We start from the raw sequence: 18,672 nt of genomic DNA on the forward strand, positions 1-18,672 counted from the left end.
AAAAACAAGGACCCAGCAAAGCCTTAAGTGGTGAACGGGTTATCAAGGATTTTGGAAGGAAAGAACACGGTCTGGGAAACAGAACCTGGAAGGTGACAGAGGAAGGAAAACGGGAGGCAGCTGCGGCCTCTTCAGGTTCGAAAAGAGAAGAGAAAAGAAGGGAGGAGGAAAGGAAAGCCTGGCACTACATTCTAATGCAGCCGGCCCAACCGCTTTGGTCTCTGCCAGTGAACACGCAGCGGCTCCAGGCACAGAGCGCAGCGCTGCCGCCGCCATCGCGCCGCTCCTCCCCGGGGGCGGAGCGCTTTGGGCCCCGGCGCGATGGAGGCGCTGCGGCGGCCGGCGCTGCCCGAGGTCGCGGTGCGCTCCCGCCTGTTCGCGGCGGCGGCGGCGGGCCCGGGCGGCGAGGCGCTGCTGCGGCGCTGCGCTGAGCTGGCCCTGGTGCGCTTGGCCCCGCTCCTGGCCGCCTGCGTGTGGCAGCGGCAGCCGTTCCGCCTGCGCTACGTGCCGGGCCGCGGTGAGCCGGGAGCGGGCCGGGAGGCGCGGCGGGAGGAGCGCCCGGAGGCGCCGGACACGGCCGGGGACCGGGAGAGCGTGAGGGGGATCCGGTGGCAGGGAACCCGGGAGCCTGTGAGGGGAATCCGGCGGCCGGGAACCGACGGCGTTTGAGGGGAAAGCGGGGGTGGGGGGTGGTGTGAGGAGAACCCGGCGGCCGGAATCAAGGAGCGTGTGAGGGGGAACCGGGAGCTTGTGAGGGGCAACCGGGAGAGTGTGAAGGACAGCTGGCGGCCGGAGACCGGGATCTTTTGAGGGTAATCCGGCGGCCGGGAAGCAGAAGCGTGTGAGGGGGGTCTGGGCCGTGTGAGGAGGACCCGGTGGCCGGGAATCAAGGGCGTGTGAAGGGAAACCGGGGGGGTGTGAGGGGAACCTGGCGGCCTGGAACCAGAAGCGTGTGAGGGGGAACGGGGATCGTTTGAGGGGACCCGGCGGCCGGGAACCGGGAGCCTGAGAGGGGGACCTGGCCGGTTCGAACCAGGAACGAGTGAGGGAGAACCGAGGCCATGTGAGGGGCACACAGCGGCCGAGAATCGGGATCTTTGTAGGAGAGACCGGCGGCCGGGAACTGACGGCGTGTGAGGGGGACCCGGGGCGGGAGTGTGAGAGGAACCCGGCGGCCAGAAACCAGGAGTGTGTGAGGGGGAACCGGGATCGTTTGAGGGGAATCCGGCGGCCGGGAACCGACAGTGTGTGATGGGGAACTGGGGTGTGAGGAGAACCCGGCGGCCTGAAACCAGGAGCGTCTAAGGGGGAATTGTGGCGTGTGAGGAAGATCCGGCGGCCGGGAACCGAGGGCGTGTCAGGGGGGGCCCGGCGGGCTGGAACCGGGAGCGTGTGAGGGGGACCCGGCGGCTTCCCCGACTCTCGGTGTCACAGCACGGGTTAACCCAGTGAGGCATCTGGTGCCACCTCCCTGCTGCAGCCGGGCCGTCCCCGAGCACAGGACACAAGATTCTGTCAGCAGGGTCTGGGATATCCGCAGTGAGGGAGACTCCGTAGCCCGTGTGGACAATCTGTTCCCGGGCACGGCGTTGCTGAGCCGCCTCTCCTCTCTGTGCCCCGTGCAGGCGAGATCCCGACGCACTTGGGCGGCACCGCGGTGTTCGGCGATAACGTGGAGGATGAGTGGTTCATTGTGTAGCTGCTGCGGGAGATGAGCAGGGAGTTGCCGGGACTGGCAGCCAGGTAAGGTGGGTGCTGCTGAGCTGCTTTAGTGGGAGGGCTGCCAAGGGGCAGTGCCTGTGCTCTGAAGGTCCTGTCTTACCACGGCCCATCCTTGGAGGTGTTTCCCCATCCCAGACACGTTGGAAGTGTCCAAGGGCAGGTTGGATGGGGCTTGGAGCAGCCTGGGCTAGTGGAAGGTGTGCCTGGCTGTGGCAAGGGTGTTGGAACCCGGTGTTGATCTTTAAGATCCCTTCTAACCTAAGCCTTTTTATGGGTTTGTGAATATTAAAAAAACCCCAGCAGACATGGATTCAGAAGTGTGCTGTTGTGCTCTGCAAGGCTTTTCCTGCTGAATTTCCAATTTCTCCTTGGCCAGTATTGATGACAACGATGGAGAGTTTCTCTTGGTAGAAGCAGCTGATTTTCTCCCAAAGTGGCTGAATCCTGAGAACATAAAAACAGGGTGAGTAAAACTTGTGTGCAGTTGGCAAGGGGGAGCCAGTGGCCTTTTCTGTAGCAGCTGGAGTTTTCTCTTGCACCTCTAGCCAAGTGGTCTGACTGCCTCTGAAAATCCAGAGTGCTGTCTGTGCCTGACTGTTGTTCCCTTCAGGAGCACTCCTGTATCCACCTGAACTTTCAAGTTCTGCTAGAACCAATTTTTTACAATATTGTGGAGTGTTTAGGCCAGAGGATTTGCTGCCCTCAGGGTAGGGAATGCTCAGGGCTGGAGTGTTGCTGTCTCTGTAAGGACACAGGCTTTGTCTAGTCCAGGTGAAATAAAGAGCAGACACCTTCACCTGGGTATGGATGGTTGCTAATGGCAGTGGATTGGAATGGAGATCATTAATTTGGTCATTAGCAAAAAGTTGTTCAATTATTTTTCCCCTACTCCAAGATTCTTACAAGGGCTGGAACACAACACCAAAATGAATTTCAAGTGTGTCCCTGGAGTGTCAGGCTCATACTTTGCTTTGTTTGAGGGAACAGACAGAGTGAGGGAGTTGAGAACGTTGCATTCAGGGCTTTTCTTAGGATCAGGAACCAGCAGAGGTCACATGTGACACCTGAAATGCTGCTTTTTAATGCCTGGGATGTTCTGAAGCAGTTAGGCTGTGCTGGTTCTCCTGAAGCACTTCTCCATTTGAAGAGACATGTGTAACAATTATTCTTGTTAGGGAAACAAGGTATATTTGATGAAATTTGTTGTAGTTCAAACAGGGATTTTTCCTGGTTGGATCGTGGTCTCTGGCATCTCAAATAACCTTTTTAGAAAAGCTCTGCTGCTTCCTGCCTTGGTTCTCTGTTTGTCCTTTCTATTGTCAGTGTCCAAGCAGATGCATTTGTGTGTGCAGTGAACTGTTCCATGGCTGTGTGTGTGAGTGCTCCTGCCCTGTGTGACGGGAGCATTCCTGCCTGCCAGGTGTTCTTTTACAAAGGAGAGCTGCACATCATTGCGCCGGGGGAGCCCTGGGAGCAGGGCTGGGCCCTCTCTGCTCCCCGTGCCACGGTGCCGCAGGCGCTGGCTCTGTTATCCACCCGCGCCGAGGAGTTCCTGGCTGCAGAGCCCATCAGAGCTGCGCTCAATAAACGCCTCCATGGGTACGTGGGGCTGCCCTTGGCTCCTGCAGCTGTGGGGTTTGGGTCTGTGCCCCCTGGGCTTTAAATGTTTCCCCAGCAGATGGGATCAAGTTGGTTCCTTTTTTCCTTTTCAGAAACCAGCAGCTGGAGGTTTTTCTGTGGCACTCTTGGAAAGAGGGGGATCAGTGTCCTGTAGTCTGTGGTGTGGGGATCTGAAACTGGTTCACTGCTGTAATTCCAGCCCTGACAATGACAAGAGTTACTCTTCCTTCACATCTTCCTTAGACTGAAACCTCTGAAAGTTCCATGATCTTTTAGGAGCCCTGTGCCTGAGGAACAAGAGGATTTGATCCAAAATATAGCACCAGCAGAATTGTCAGGGCTTCAGCTTGTCACAGCTGTGCTCCACCCTGTGCTTTATTTTTTGCAAGGATTTGACAGCAGATATGGCAAAGAATACTGGATAGCTGGATATGTTGGTTAAGTCCACAGGGACTCATCTTACCCATGTGGGGGATTCAATTTTATGAGCCATGTACACTTCTATAAATATGTATGATAGAAACAGCCATTCTAGGCATTAGACTGGCCAGGTTTTAACTCCAGACTAATCTGAGCCATGATCCCAGTCAATACTAAAGGGAAGGGGCCTCCTGCTGAAGAAGGAGTGGTTAACGGGCAGTGCCCTCCCCACGCTCTGTTGCCGCTCAGGTATCCCGGGAAGATCCAGGCCTCGCTGCACCGAGCCGGCTGCTTCCTCCCGGCCGGGATCGCGGCCGTGCTGCGGCTGCGCCCGTCCCTGGTGGCTGCGGCCGTCCAGGCCTTCTACCTGCGGGAGCCGGGCGATCTGGGGGCCTGCCGGCGCCCGTTCAGAGCCTTCCCTGCCGAGCAGCGAGTGATGGCCCTGGTAAGTGCTCTCAGAGCCGCTGACGGCCCTGCCGTGTGCTCCTGTAGGCGTGAATTTCCAGGTCCTTGCATTGAGAGCTGCTCTGGATGGGTGTGGCTGGACTTTCAGGGGGCTGATCCTGAGAGAATTGTTTCTGAATCCAGAGGTTGTGATAGCAGTTCCTCTGCTGAAGTGCCTGCTCAGTAAATTGATCTCCTTGTGTGATCAGAGCAGTTTGCCAGCCCTGCCGGCCAACGGGAGCAGTTGCTCCCAACCAGTGGTTCACTGCCAGGCTTTTCACCTTCTCAGCTGTGCTCTCACAGCTCTGGGAAAGCTTTTCTGAAGTGTTGTGTGAGCACTGTCCAAGCAATGTTGTATCTGATGCATTTTGTTACAGAGTTGTACCAATAGACTCCTGAAAAGAAGCTTTAGAGTCAAATTTTGGACTTCAAAACTGTTGCTGAAATCTTTTAATCGAATGTCATTTTAATTGAAAATACACCTTGTTAATGCGAATACAAAACACTGAGGGTTTTTCCAAATGTATTTATACTGACAAAAGTTCGTATTTACTTGGGTATTTCAATTTGGGACAAACTTGGTAAAGCCTGAAAAGCAATTTATCAGAAAAATCTTTCTAAGATGTATTTTGAATGCAGTCTCAGGCACTGCCTGTAATATGGGTGCCTTCAAAGGCACTCTGGTGACCTGGAGGGAGTTTGCTGGCTGTCCCCAGCCCAGTCCCGCTGCAGGGAGTGTTTGTTTCTGCTCTGGCTGTTGCAGGTGACTTTCACTCGGTGTTTGTATGCACAGCTGGTGCAGCAGCAGTTTGTTCCAGACAGACGCAGTGGATACACCCTGCCCGCCCCAGCTCATCCTCAGTACAGAGCCTGCGAGCTGGGCATGAAGCTGGGAATGATTCCTGGGGCATTTTGGCCTTGGCTCATGCATGTCCAGGGAACGGGTCCTTGTCTGGAGGTTGCCTGCTTGTCCAGAGAAATGTGAGCAAAGTCTGTCACACCTTGAGAACCTCTTGTTGTTGCATCTTTTGTCTGCAGGCTCATGGCTTTGAAATTTTGTGCTCCAAGAGCAGTAAAGTGGCTCCTGACGCCAAGAGAAATGTGTTAAGGGGTCCCCTGTGGGAGAGATTCCTCAGGAGCTTGAAGGAGAAGGATTATTTCAAGGTCTGTGAGTATTTCAGTGTCTGTGGCTTTTAAACATTGCAGGAAAAATACATTTTAACCCTTGAACTGGTGTAAGGAGCTTGAATCCTTATCTCTGTGGGAAATGAATTAATGTGTTTAAAGGGGACATGTGCAGTTTGTTCCCCTTTGAAAGGAATTTATTTTGGAAATTAAAAAGGAAAAAGCAAGATGTGGGGATTGATTCATTCATCTAAAGCAAGGGGAGAAATACACTTGAGTGAAGAAAACCCCCATATGTGATTGTGTGAGGTGTAACTGATTTCACTGGTTTACATTTCATTTCTACCCCTCTAGAATTCAATATTCTTCAAGATCCATACATAACACCATAGACCTATCTGGGCCTATGCAAGTGTAATTTTGATGTGTGTGTGGTTTTTGTGGGTTCTGGTGAGGTTCTGTGGGTTTTTATTTTAAAAGATGCCTTTGACTACTTCTTTGAAGTTAATAAATTGGACATAAATTGACTACCTACTTGAGGGTTATAATATTGGACAACTTTATTGAGATTCTTAGGTTAATATCCTTTAATATACTTCAAATACAGGAGTGCCCCTTTGCTGTATTGGGTTCCAAATGTACATGGCCAAGAGTTTTTAGTTGTTCTGGTTCTCTCAGCTTTTCTGTGTGACCAACAGTCACCCTTAGGAAGCCTGGAATTGTTTGGGTTCATGGCTGTGACTTGCATTCAATAGGGAGAAATGGAAGGATCAGCCAAGTACCTGGAGCTGTTGCACATGGCAGAAGATCACTTCCAGCAATCTGTTGCAGTGCCAGAAAGGTGAGAGCTGCTTGAAAATCATGAGTGTCATATACCCTACAAATCCTGTAAGTGACCTTTGAAATCCTTGTGACAAACACCTGAACCCTTTTCTCCACTGCACATTGAAGATGGGAGCTGTGGCCAGGACACACAAGTACTAATTCCTCTGGAATGCTCCAGTGGGAGAAGTTCTGGCTTGAGTAACTCTTTTATCTTGGTTTTGTGAAATGCTGAGCTCTTCCAAGTGGATTCCAAGTGGTGACTGCAATGCAATTTTTGCTTGGTTGACTGTAGAAAGTGTAGAAAAGTTTCATAGAAAAGCAGTGCCAGTGAATAATGAATACAGGGTAATGTGTCTCCTTTGCTCAAGGAGCTGGCTGTGGATTTCTCTGGAAGATCAAATCCAAAAGCTAAATCACTACAGAAATATCTGAGGCTTTGCCAGCCCATAATATCTTGATGTTATTTTTTGAGTTTCCAGTCTGTGGTGTTTGGGATCTGGTAATCTTAATATTTACCAAGGCAAATGAAATGTAAAGAAAAAGAGCCTTGGCCAATGCTCTTGGTAGTGCTCTGGTACTTCCCCCAGATTCATTTCCCTTTTTGATGTGTTTGCACAGAAGGAAAAATGAAGAATTCAAGTGAAAACCTGAATGCAGAGCATGTGATCCCATTGAATCCATTTCAGTAAATTGATGTTGGTTTTTCTTCCAGCTGTGATGAAGTGAGCCCAGGTGATGAAATCCTGGCACTACTACAGACAACCCCCATTGATCTGAAGGAATTGGAGAGAGAAGCAGCTTGTCTTCCTGCAGAGGATGGTGAGCTGGATGGGGAATTATTCCTATTACAGATGGTTATTTGTGGGGGGAGAGGGGCAATGCTGACAGCTGTGAAGGGAGAGCAAATCCAGCCTTCCTCAAGACTAAACACTGGGTTGGCTCTCCCAGTTTAGAGTGAGCCTTTCTTCCTCCACTGAGTGGCCAAAGGCTTCCCAGTGACTGAATGGTCTCTCTGAGTTTGAGCTCTGCAAAGCAGAGTTTGTAAGTAGTGACAAGAAATCTGCACTCAGTTCTTCTCAGCCTCTCTGTGCCTTTGCTGTGTGTGAGCCAGGACCAGCACAAGAGCTGAACTGCAGAACTGAGCTGCAGGATGGTTGCAGCCCTGTCAGTCAGCTGGTTTGGGCCTGTGGGCCAGCAGGCTTGTGCAGAGTAACAGATCTGTGCTGTGTCCTTGCAGATGACAGCTGGCTGGATATGACACCAGGTGCTCTGGATCAGATGCTGAAGGAGACAAGAAATGAGTCCCTTCCTTCCCCAAATGAGGAGGAGCAAAACTATGGCTTGGAAACAGTTGCTGAGAGCATGAAGGCTTTTGTGTCCAAAGTGTCCACGCACGAAGGAGCAGAAATGCCATGGTAGTAGCACCTGGAGTTTGGCTCTGGTGTGGAATGTTGCACTGTGCTGCAGCCCTGTGCTTGGTTCTGTGATGCAGAGAATCAGAGTTTGAAGGTGCTGTGCTGAGCAGGGCCTGAAGCAAAGGCAGAGCAGTGACCCTGTACTTGCTTTAAATCAGCTTGGTGCCACTCTGGCACTGGTGCAGGTTCAAGTGCTGCAAGCTGAGCTGCTCTCTGTCCCTCAGTTGGGTTTTGTGGTCTTCACAATTTTTCTCTTTTTATGCCAAGAATTCTTCCACTCACTGTTTGATGTCTCATCCATACAGGCTTCAAACTTCTGCGGATTTTTAAATTCAAATGTCGAAACTTCAATCCTGTCTTGAGAGACATCATTATGGCTTGTGCCTGTGTCAGGCTTAGGCAAGCATAGAAGCTTTATTTCTTTAAAAATATTTTTATATTTCAGGTCATCTGATGAATCCCAAGTTACCTTTGATGTGGATTCTTTTACCAAAGCCCTGGACAGAATTTTGGGTGAGATTGCTTCTTTCTTTGAAACAAAAGCCAGCACTGATTTCTTTGCTGTTGTACTGACACCAAATCATGTGCAGGGGCAGACTCGGAGGAGCTGGATTCTGATGATGTGGATGAGGAGGAGGAGTTTGGTTTCTCAGATGAGGATGATGAAGAGCTGGATGCTGGGAATGGAAGGCAGGAGCAGAAGGTGTCTCCTGAGGAGCTCGTGGGCAGTCTCAAGGCGTACATGGAGGAGATGGACCGTGAGCTGGCACAGAGCAACGTTGGGAAAAGTTTCAGCAGCCACAAGAGAGGGGTGAGTGTGCCTTGAGCTCTGATTTGCAGCAGTAATTTCCAAGCAGGAAATGTGCTGCAAGGGGCCATTCTGAGTAATGGGATTGGAACCTTCCCACGTGCAGGCAAAGTGTGCTGGACCTGCACCATCATACATTTCTTATAAACTGAAACTTACCTAAACTTGGAATTTGCCCGTCTTTTCCAAGGCTTAGTTTTAGTTTGCCCATCTTTTCTCTGTTTTTGGTAGTAGGGCAAGCAGCTGCAGCTTCATTTGTGAGTTCCTGTAGTAGCTTTCTCCCATAGGAAGCTGAGCCAGGACTCAGCAACACTTTGTGTCCTTCTCTTGCAACTTAATGTGGGTAATGGACAGTGGTGATTTCCAGCTGGCATGAGCATTTGGTGTCTGAATTCCTGTCTGTCAGGACTCAGGAGTGTACTGGACTTTGCTGGCTGCACAATTGTTGTTTCTTTTCTCCTGTGATTTACCCTTTTTTTTTTCCCTTAAATCTGCTCATGCAATTTGATAAAGCTTTCTCTTTGTACTCCCTGCAGGCAGGTTCTGTTGGAGCAGCCCCATGTGAGAGTGCTGGCCCTGACTGTGGAGCTGAGGCTGCTGAGCTGGCAGCCCTGGATGTGGACATGAACCTGGTGGCAAACCTGCTCGAGTCCTACAGTGCCCAGGCTGGCCTGGCAGGACCCACCTCGAGCATTTTACAGAGCCTGGGGGTGAATTTACCTGAGAGCACAGAGCTCACTGGCAGCTGAGCAAGGCAGGGAGAGCCTTGGCACCAGACATGGCTGCTGGGGAGATGGAGCACAGACACACGAGCAGGATGGGGGAGAAGAGGCCAAAGGTTTGAATTTGGAGCATTCTGTTCATTCTGTGTCACTTCAGCAGAGTGAATTCACCTGCAAAAGCTTCTGTTTGCACACTGTCTTGGGTGGAAATGAGATTTTCCCAGTGCTAGCACAATTCCAGAAAACTGAAAAATGATGTTGAATGCATGACTCAAATGATGTTTTCTTTTATTACAAAACCTCTCTCCCATTTTTCCATTCAGTGATCCAATTTGCCACGTTTCTAAAATGTCCTTTTACCCATTGCTGAGTGGGTTCAATATGTGGGGAGCAGTTCTTGTTCTGAAAATGCTGCTGCCTTCAGGGGCAGGTGGGAAAATACCACACTGCAGGAAGAGTAATTGGATCAAATTTGTAAATATTGGCCAGAAGTATTTTTAAATTTTATTTCAATAAAAACAAAAATACAACTTGATTACTGAATTTTTTTTAAGATATGCATAACTTCCTCGGTTCTTGGAGTGAAAGTATTTTTGTAATTGTTCATTTTCTGAATGAATTCCATTACTGCTGAATGTTGATATACAGCTACTGCTGGCATGATGTGAGCCCAGGCTGAGCAGTTTGGGGTTTTTTCAGTGAAAATGTGGCTGGAAGGCATGCAGCCTGTTGCTTTCATGTGGAATGAGCAATCTTTTCTAAATATGACAACTTTAGTTTCAACAAGTTAAATTTGCAATAAAATAGATAGAAATTCTTGATACACAGACAACAGCAGTGCAGTCCTGCTGGGTCCAAATCAGCTTCTTAATTTCTCTTTATTTCATTTTCATTCAGCAATTAATGAGTTGTCCTGCACTGATGTTGTGTAATTCACTTTGTCAGCAGTTCAGGGAGAGCACTGGCAGGTTGGACAGCGATTAGAGATGGACACCAAGAGCTGGGAAGTGTGAAGAAGGTTCTGCTAAATTTCAAGGAATTTGGACTGCTGAGAGGTGAGAGACTCAGACAAATCTGTGGTGGAAAAATGGGGTTCACAGAGGTTTTTTAATTGAGACAAGGCTAATGAGCAGTTAGTGGTGGAAAACAGAGGTACTTGAACCTTGGGAAGGGTTGGTGTTTGACCAGGAAAGGTGATTTACTCTGAAAATACATAAAATTCTCTACTGATGAGTAGCTAGATCAAGTTTAGATACTTTAAAACATAATTGAGTTGAAGAACATGATCACATTGAGCTGCTGTGTGGCCTGTGCTATAGAAAAGGTCCAAATAGATGGAGGGGCTCCCTTAGTGCATGAGGAGAACTCCTAAGCTGGGTTCAGAACAAAGCTGCTCTTTTGCAAACACTCCAGCTGCTGTTGCTGCTTGGATAATCTGACTTTTCCATCAGTGGGGCTGGGATTTCTCTGGGGCTCTGCTCATCCCAACTCTTTCCATTTGTTCAGCAGCTTCCCAGGGGAGCCCTGCAAGGCTCTGGGAGTGCTCCCAGCAGAGTTTGCCATGGCAGAAGAAGCATTTCCATGCTGCCTCTTCCTCTGCTTTGAGGTAACACACCAGGCATCTCCACTTGTAATTCTGAGAGTGTTTTTAGTGAAGGAAGCCCGATGGAATTAATTAGGGAAGACAAGTGGTGTGTGGTTCCCTTTCAATGGATTTCTGTCCAAGTGTATTCTGAAGTTGTTTAACTGGTTAATTTTCCCTTATAGTCTGTGTTTCACCTGGGGGAATCCCCATTCACCTGCAATGCTGAGGGCATCAATGGAAAGGAACCCTGCCTTGGCCATTATTTCAGGGCTATCAATGGATGGGGAAACTCCACTTTCTTGCTGAAACAGATCAGGGAACACCCTTTGTGATGGGATTCTATAGATTTGAAATGAGAACAGACAATTTTCAATTTTCATCCTCTTTAAGTTTAAATTGACAAGGAATCTTTATTGTCGCTTATTTTTTAGAGTTTAAATTGGTAGAAACCCCCACTGATTTCATTGAGGGATTGATACTGAGGGTAAAAAAAAGGGCTGGATAAAAAAGGTGGCACTGAAAGGTAAGAAAAAAAAAAGTTTAAAAAATATTTGCAGAAAAGGGTGAGAAATCAAAGTAGGAAAAATAGGTGGCAAGAAAGGGCAGAATAAAAAAAAAAGGCGGAAAAAAAGTGGCAAAATCTGGGGAAAAAAGGCATCAAAAAAAGGGGGAAGAACGGACAGGAAAAAAGTGGGAAAAAATAGGACAAATAAGGGGGAAAAATGGCAGCAGGAAAAGGGGGGAAGAGTGAAAAAATTGAGATGGCATAATGGTGTAAAGATGGCATTTAGGAAGCAGGAAATCTCTAGAAAGGTGAGGAGAAAAGGGTGCAAAGCATGAGAGGAAAAAGGATGGGAAATATGATGGGAAAAGAGCAGGAGCCCCAGAGACACCCCCAGAGCTCAGGCCACCCTCCCCAATGCCACAGACACCCCCAGGTACCCCCAAGAGAGCCCCTGCAAACCCCACAGACCCCTGGGCCTGGGTTCCTGCAGGAACACTGGGGAACAACTGGGCTCCTTGCAGCGGGATGGAAACAAGGGCCAGGGCTGGCAATGTGTGCCCACTGTGCTGCCAGGCTGGCAATCAGCTGGGTGGGGCCGTGCCATGGCAGAGGCTCCTGAACAGCTGCCAGGTTTGTGGGCTGCAGCTGGAGCTGAGAAGCAAAGGGATTAGTCCAGGCAGGAGAACATCCCATCGTGGGGCACTGCTGCAAAGTGGGCATGTTTGGAACAGAGCCTCTCCTTCAGCAGGCCAACGCTGCCAGATGGAAATTGCCAAGGGCACGAGGCTGGCAAGTGAAGAGCAGAGCTGCTGTGAAGGGAAAGCTCAGTTCATTCAGAGAGATCACACAGGTCACTTGAGTGCAGGTAGGAAACAGAAAATGAGAGATTTCCATTAAAACCTTTGTAGTTTGGTGGGGAAATGGAGTCGTGATACCCAATGGCTGCAGGGATGGTGATCTAAATTAGTTCTGAGCCGGCTTCTGTTGTGGTGTGCTGTAATGTCCCATTTTGGCCTTCCAGGTCATTCCCCCAGGTGTGCCTATACCTCTCTCCCTTCCCCCTTGCCCCCATGCTGAGTGAGTCCTGTCAATCAGGTTTAACATTCCTGCAAGGCGTCGTGTGGTTGGTCAAGTTCAAAGGATGCCCCTATGCCCAGGGGTCATTGGCCTGTCTGGGTGTCATCTTCCCCTGAGACCCTGCCCCTCTCACCTGGTTGGTGGCTCACCTGTACCTCCCCTCCCCCTGTCCTTGAGCTTAAAAGGTGAATGAGACCATGCGGCCGGGATTCTGTTGGAGCAGTTGCTCACATTCAGACCTCTGTAACCATGGAATAAACCTCTGGATTTAAACCCTCCAGCAGAATCATCTCCCTTTTCTCATCACCATCACCTGAAGCTAATCCTCCTGAGGTAAACGGGGTTCCTAACAAGCCTGGACTTGTTCAGTGCCCAGCTGCAATCTCCAGCAAGCCAAGGTATCTCTGGGGTGATACACCACAGTTGCTGCCTTTGGCCCAGCAGCAAGGGTCAGACTGGCCCAGGCACAATCTAACTGGTAATATTGGGAGCCTTATTCCAATAGGCTTCCTTTATTTTTTAATTGGTGAGTGTTGTTAACCTTACCTGCAGTTATAAGGCCAAATAGTTTTGGAATCTATTCTGGTTTAATCTAGCTGTCCTCCATGCTGCATACTCACAAGCAGCCATATTGAACTGTCATATGATGTGTGAATTTGCTTGTGTCCCTATCCCAAATGTCATCCTGCCTGGGTTTTCAGCTTCTTTTTAACATGCTAGTAAATCTTCTGTGACCCTCTGCAGTATTTCCGTGGGTAAACCACTGAAGACCACAAGCTAAAGGATGCCACCTCCAGCTGAGCACAGGGAGCAGTGGGAAAGGATGTTCTATCAGCATTTTCTGTCCCGGTGCTGATACTGTTCTCCCTGGGAGGGAGCTGGGAAATCCCTATTTCTGCTCCTGTGCTCTTCCTGATGTTTGTCAGATGTGATGCAAACCCCAGTTTTCCCCCTGTAACGATGATTCTGGACATCTCTGAGTGTACCTGCTGGCCTTGGAAATGCCACTGATGGTTATTGAGGAGAAGGCAAGTCCCAGCATTTCTGTGTGGGAACGGAAACGTGTGGCCGTCCCTCAGTGCAGCTCTGTCAGTGACAGCAGTCAGTGGCCATTCCTGGTGCAGTTCTGTTATCATTTTTTCTTATGCCATTCTATTTTATTCCCTTCACACTTCCCACCCTTTTATGTGCTTTACTTTGTAACCAGCACTGCCCCAATGGTCCCTGGGTGCAGCTCCTTTAGAGAACAGGGCCCGTCCCCACAGGCGGCTGCTGCAGCCAGGGCAGGGGCAGGGCAAGGCACATCACAGCGCTGGTGGTGCTCAGAGAGTGTTGGCTTTTGCAGTGCAGGCAGATCAAATGAATCCCAATTGTCAGAGATGTCCACCACTTGCTACTTGGCCCCTCTTTTCCTGCATGGATTTGACAGCTCTTCCTTTCCTCGCACGGAGCTGGAAAGCAAAATGCCCACCTGCCCCATGGCCATCCCCACCACCTTGTCTCTCTTTCTCCCTCCTCCTCCTGTCCCTGCCAGCTCCAGCAAAGCCATTTCCCCCACTGGCACCAGCTGCCTCCTGTCCCTCGCTCCCATTTTGCCCACTCTGAACTCCTGGAGCCGCCTGCCCGCGGAGCCGCAGCCGCCGTGGGGCCGGGCAATGGTGCAGGGAATGCTGGCAGGGATTCTGGGGCTGGGCTGGGCCAGGCCAGGTGCCCGGGGCCAGCAAAAGCGCTCTGAGCCTCTGCTCCTGCTCCTGGGCAGGCAACAGAACACAGCAGGAAAGGCTCGGGGCTCTCAAGAAAGGCAGCCAGAGATCTCTCACCCAACATGGGCATAAGAAGCTTGGAGTGGGGCCATTAATTTCCATTGAATATATTATGAAAAAAATTCCAGCAAGGGAGTGAGTAGGCTGCCAAATCCTAAAAATGCACCTTCTCCACACTGTTCTCTCCTTCCTGGGAGAACTTTATCCACAATTCCCTCCCTCCTCCCCACACAGTGACACGGGGGGGCAGGGGCTACAGACACATCATGGCACTGCTTCCTCCTCAGGGAGACAAATCTGCTGTACTTTGTTATCATCTTATCACAGGGGTTCCAGACTGTTGTCTCCTTATGGCAGATGTTTCACACTTTCTTGGTGTTTTCTCCTGGGCAGCTCCTCACAGCACTGACTCTTCATTGTTGACAAAGCAGCCAACTGACTCCAGTTCCCTTCCCAACCTGCCAGCCCACTCTTTCATAGCACTCTTCTTCTCATTGGTTACAGCTGTGGCCTGTTAAAATCAGGCCTGTTCCTAATCTTTGCTAATTGGCCCAGCTGCAACTCCTTAGGGGCAAGATTACTTTCTACACCACCTTTATTTTCTTATGTTCTATCCCCCTACACTGCTCCAGCCTGGGATTCCTCCCACAGGAGGACAGTCAGATCCTTTGTGACAGTGTCCTGGTTCAGGGCAAATTTGGGCTGCACTAGGAAAGCAGATTATTTGGCCCCTCCCTGCAACCAATTTGGGAGGAAATACCTCTTTGGAGAAAAGTGGAAAAAACCTATTTATTAAACAATAAAACCCCTTGCTGCTCCAAAAGAGATGACAAACTGAGAAAGCCCTCCTCCAGGCTGCAGTTCAGCTCACTGAGTCTCCCATCAGTCCCTCTGGTGCTGGAAATGTTGTGCCCCAGGCCCAGCCCGGCAGGCTGCAGGTGTGAGCTGCTGCTGCTCTTCTGGGTGTTCAGTCCAGAGCAGGTTCAAACAGGTCCGAAAAAAGGGAAAAAGGCAAAAAAACAGAGTCCAGGGAGCTTCCTTGCCTCAGCTAGCTAAACTAACTAAAAGCCAAGGAGAGCTCGATCCCGTTGTCTGTCCATCTGCAGAAAACACAGTCCAGGAGCAGGAATGTGGAGGAGTGAGAGCAGTATCTGAAAACAAAATGTGCGCTTCTTCTCTCCCCTCCTCACTCTCTGGAAGACGTCTTAAACACACAAAACTTATTATTCAGCATAAACAGAACAAAACGATTGGGGATAAAAGCATCATATAGTCAACTTGAACAGACAGACAGACCGACCATTCCCCACAGTCAGGTGCCGGATGCCAAAAGTGGGGTTCCTGTTCAGCATGCGTCAGCAATTCTTCCTCCTCTTCCGAAGACAGTCCAAAAGTGTCCCATTCTGGCCACTAGTTTACGATGAATTCCAAGACCACAGGCGGATTTGAATTTCCCATTGGAGCTGATTGTGTCATGAGGGCAATGCCCTCACTGCAGGCAGCATCGGTGCCAGGATGGATTGCAGAGACTTTTCCTTTGCAGCCCCAGGCCAGCGCTGGCACTGGGGATGAAGAGGCACTGAGGTGACCCTGAGAGGAAGTGCAAGGCACAGGGCGCAGCTGAGGAAGGACAGCGCTGTGCTGGGCTCAGAGGTGAAGCTGGCACTGCCCAGCGTGGAGAAGGTCCTTTGTGCAGCCCCTGTTACAGGGGAGCTTGGGCCTTGCTGCAGACATACGGCCGCTCATGGGAGCAGTTCTCACTCTTCAATGTCTTGTCAGCCAGGTACACACACTCGGAATTGCCGAGGACAGGAACCCTGCAGGGAGGAGCAGAGGCAGCGCTGGCTGCCAGGGGAAGCCGTTGTGCCCCTGTGCCCCCAGGCCCTGCCCGGCTCCCCGGCACTCACCGGGAGCTGTAGCTGCTGCCGTCCCCCCAGTGCAGGCGCTCGCCCCGTCTGCGCAGCCCGAGCCAGAAATCGCCGTTCCCACAGAGGCGGAAGAGCAAATCCTGCCCAGGAGAGAGGAGTGGGAGCTGCCCCGGCCCCTCGGGGGGACACGTGCCCGGGGCTGCCCCCGCACGCCGGGGCTCCTTCCCTGCAAGGCCCCGGCCCAGGGCTGCAGCCCCGGCCCTGCGAGCACCGAGCCCGGCCCAGGAGCGCCCCCAGGCTGCCCTCAGCCACCCCACAGCGCCCGCAGCCCCTCACTCACCATGGCCTCCTCATCCTGGGCAATGGCCAGGGAGGCATTGAGCTCGGAGCACCGTTCCTGACCCTGCTCCCACGTGCTGTAATGCCGTGAGAAGTAGTAGCAGACCCCATTGTACCCAATCCAGCCATGGGGACAGCCCAGAACGGACAGTGGAATCGCAGGTGTGACTGGAACCTGTGGTGCTGCAGGGGGAAGAGGAGAAGGTCGGAGGATTCCCCTGTGCAGGGAGCAGGGAGCCCGCTCTGCCCCGAGGGGCTGGGCCCACGCTGCTGCCCCTCCCTTACCTGCCAGCACAGCCAAGGCCGCCCCCAAAGCCAGCACCAGCACCAGGAGCAGCAGAATCAGCACCGCCGTGCCCACGGGATGGCGCCTGAACCGTTCACCTGGAGCAGGAAAGAGCTGCTGGCTGCCAGAAGCAGAGCCGGCCCTGCAATCTGCTCAGCCCACGGCCAGGGAGCAGAGCAGGGAGCCCTGAGGCAGTGTGGGCCTCCCTCAGCTGGCAGCCAGAGAGCCAAGAGCCTGGCCACAGGCAGGGACACAGCTGTGGCCACAGGCAGGGACACAGCTGTGGGCACAGGCTGCAGCAGGAGAACTGCACAGCCTTGGGGGCAGCTGGGGCTCTTGCTTCCAGCCACGGATGGGGCCCAGCAGAGCACGAGGCCTCTTCAGACATCGGGAAACAGCCACACACCTGCCAGCCCTGGCCTTGGGAGGGGACACGGGCCCCTGCCTAGAGGGCACAGGGGTGGCCCTGCACTCACCCAGGAATCTTCTGAGGTTCATTTTGCGTTCATTGCCTGTTGCTGCTGTGCCCTGGGGAGCCAGGGGCTCCCTCACGCTCCCGTCACTGTCGCAGAATCCATTCTCCACATCTGCACTCACTGCACGCTCACAAGTGGCATCCCCCTGCTTATGCCAAGAGGCTTCTTGGGCCCCAGGCAAGTGGGCAACTGTGGCTGCTGGTCCCTCCTGGGGTTGCTGGGGCTCGTTTGCCACTCCAGGAATGGAGCAGAATTCACTCCTCTCCTGCTCACAGCCAGTATCTCTCTGCCCGGAACAAACAGCACCTTGCTGCGGAGACATCAGGAGTGCTGCTGACAGATCCTTTGGGAGCTCGGCCTCGGGAACAGCTTTCCAGCCGCGCTGATGGCACCCTGAAAGGGACACGGTGAGAGGTCGCTGCTGGTGCCGGCCGTGCGGGGGTCAGGAGGGCGGTGGCAGCTGTGGCTGCGCTGTCGCCGCTGCCCAGAGGTGCGGCAGCAGGTGCGGAGACAAGCGCAGCCTCCGGGAGCTCTGCGGTGGCCGCAGCCGCGGCCCCTGTGGCTCTGCAGCCGCTGCAGCCCAGCTCCGTGCCGGGCCGGGCGCTGAGAGCGCCTGCGAGCTGCCGGCTGCTGCTGGCCCGGGGCAGCTGCGGCTCGGAGTCCGCCTGCCGAGGGGCAAGAAGCAGCAGCCCCGGGCTGCTCACCATTGTGCCCCGCATGATTCCCTGCCCCGGCGCCTCGGAGCCCGGGCACACCGAGCGCCGGCACGGCCGCTGCGGCTCCTGCCTGGGCACACGGAGCCGCTTTGTGCCCGCACTCGGCGCCTGCAGCGCTTTGGGTTCTGAGGCACTGGGTTCAAGTTCATGCCGTGCCAGCCCCGAGCCGGGCACGGACACCTCCCGCCCGAGCAGCGGCCCCGAGCCCGGTGCCGCACGGGCGGGAACGGTGCCGGGCACGGAGCAGCCGCCTCCGTCCTAGCGAGAGCAGCCGCGATGAGCCATCGCTGCCGCGGCACCGGCTCCATGCCGGCCATCAGGGCAAGGAGGAGAGCGCGGGCAGCCGCTCCCTCGGCTGCGATCCCAGAGCAGGGGGCACACGGGGGAAGCCGGCACCAGGAACTCGCCAGAAACCCCCGGCCCTCACTGCGGCCCCCTCCGCCCGCAGCGAGCCCCGAGCTGGGGCAGCACCGACCGCGGTCCCACCTGGGCTGGAGCCGCCGCCTCGCTGGCCCCCGGTGCCGCCGCCGCTCCTGTCCCGGCCCGGTCACACCCACCGGCCCGGCACAGCCGGAGTCAGGTTCCGCTGTGGATGTCTGAGCGGGTTTTGCCCGTTTTGCCCAGTCAGCGTTGAAAGCAGCTAGGATCCTGCCTTCACCCGCGGTGCCGCGCAGGGCGTGCCGAGCCGAGCCCCGGCCGGTGGCGATGGCCGGGCCGTGCAGCGCAGGGGCGCGGCCCACGGCGGGGGAGAGCGCCAGGAGCCGCTTCCCCGGGGGCTGAGGTTCTTCTGCAGGTTTTCCAGCGTGGGTGGTTTTGCCTTAGCGCGCGGTTTTCGCACAGGATTCCCAGCGGTCGTCCCGTGCCACCGCGGCTTTGCAGCTCAGGCAGATAAACTGTACTCCAATTCTCGACGATATCCACCTGTTTTAGTTTTGCACGGGAGGTATTTGAAAAAG

At 53.0% G+C, this 18,672-nt stretch overlaps 1 pseudogene; it reads left to right on the forward strand.

Annotated features, from left to right (window-relative positions):
- Positions 1-321: 321 nt before the first annotated feature.
- Positions 322-9,644, forward strand: LOC132076169 (protein ecdysoneless homolog; annotated as a pseudogene).
- Positions 9,645-18,672: the final 9,028 nt, after the last annotated feature.

Source organism: Ammospiza nelsoni, chromosome 8 (assembly GCF_027579445.1).
Source record: "Ammospiza nelsoni isolate bAmmNel1 chromosome 8, bAmmNel1.pri, whole genome shotgun sequence".
Classification (NCBI taxonomy): Eukaryota; Metazoa; Chordata; class Aves; order Passeriformes; family Passerellidae; genus Ammospiza; species Ammospiza nelsoni.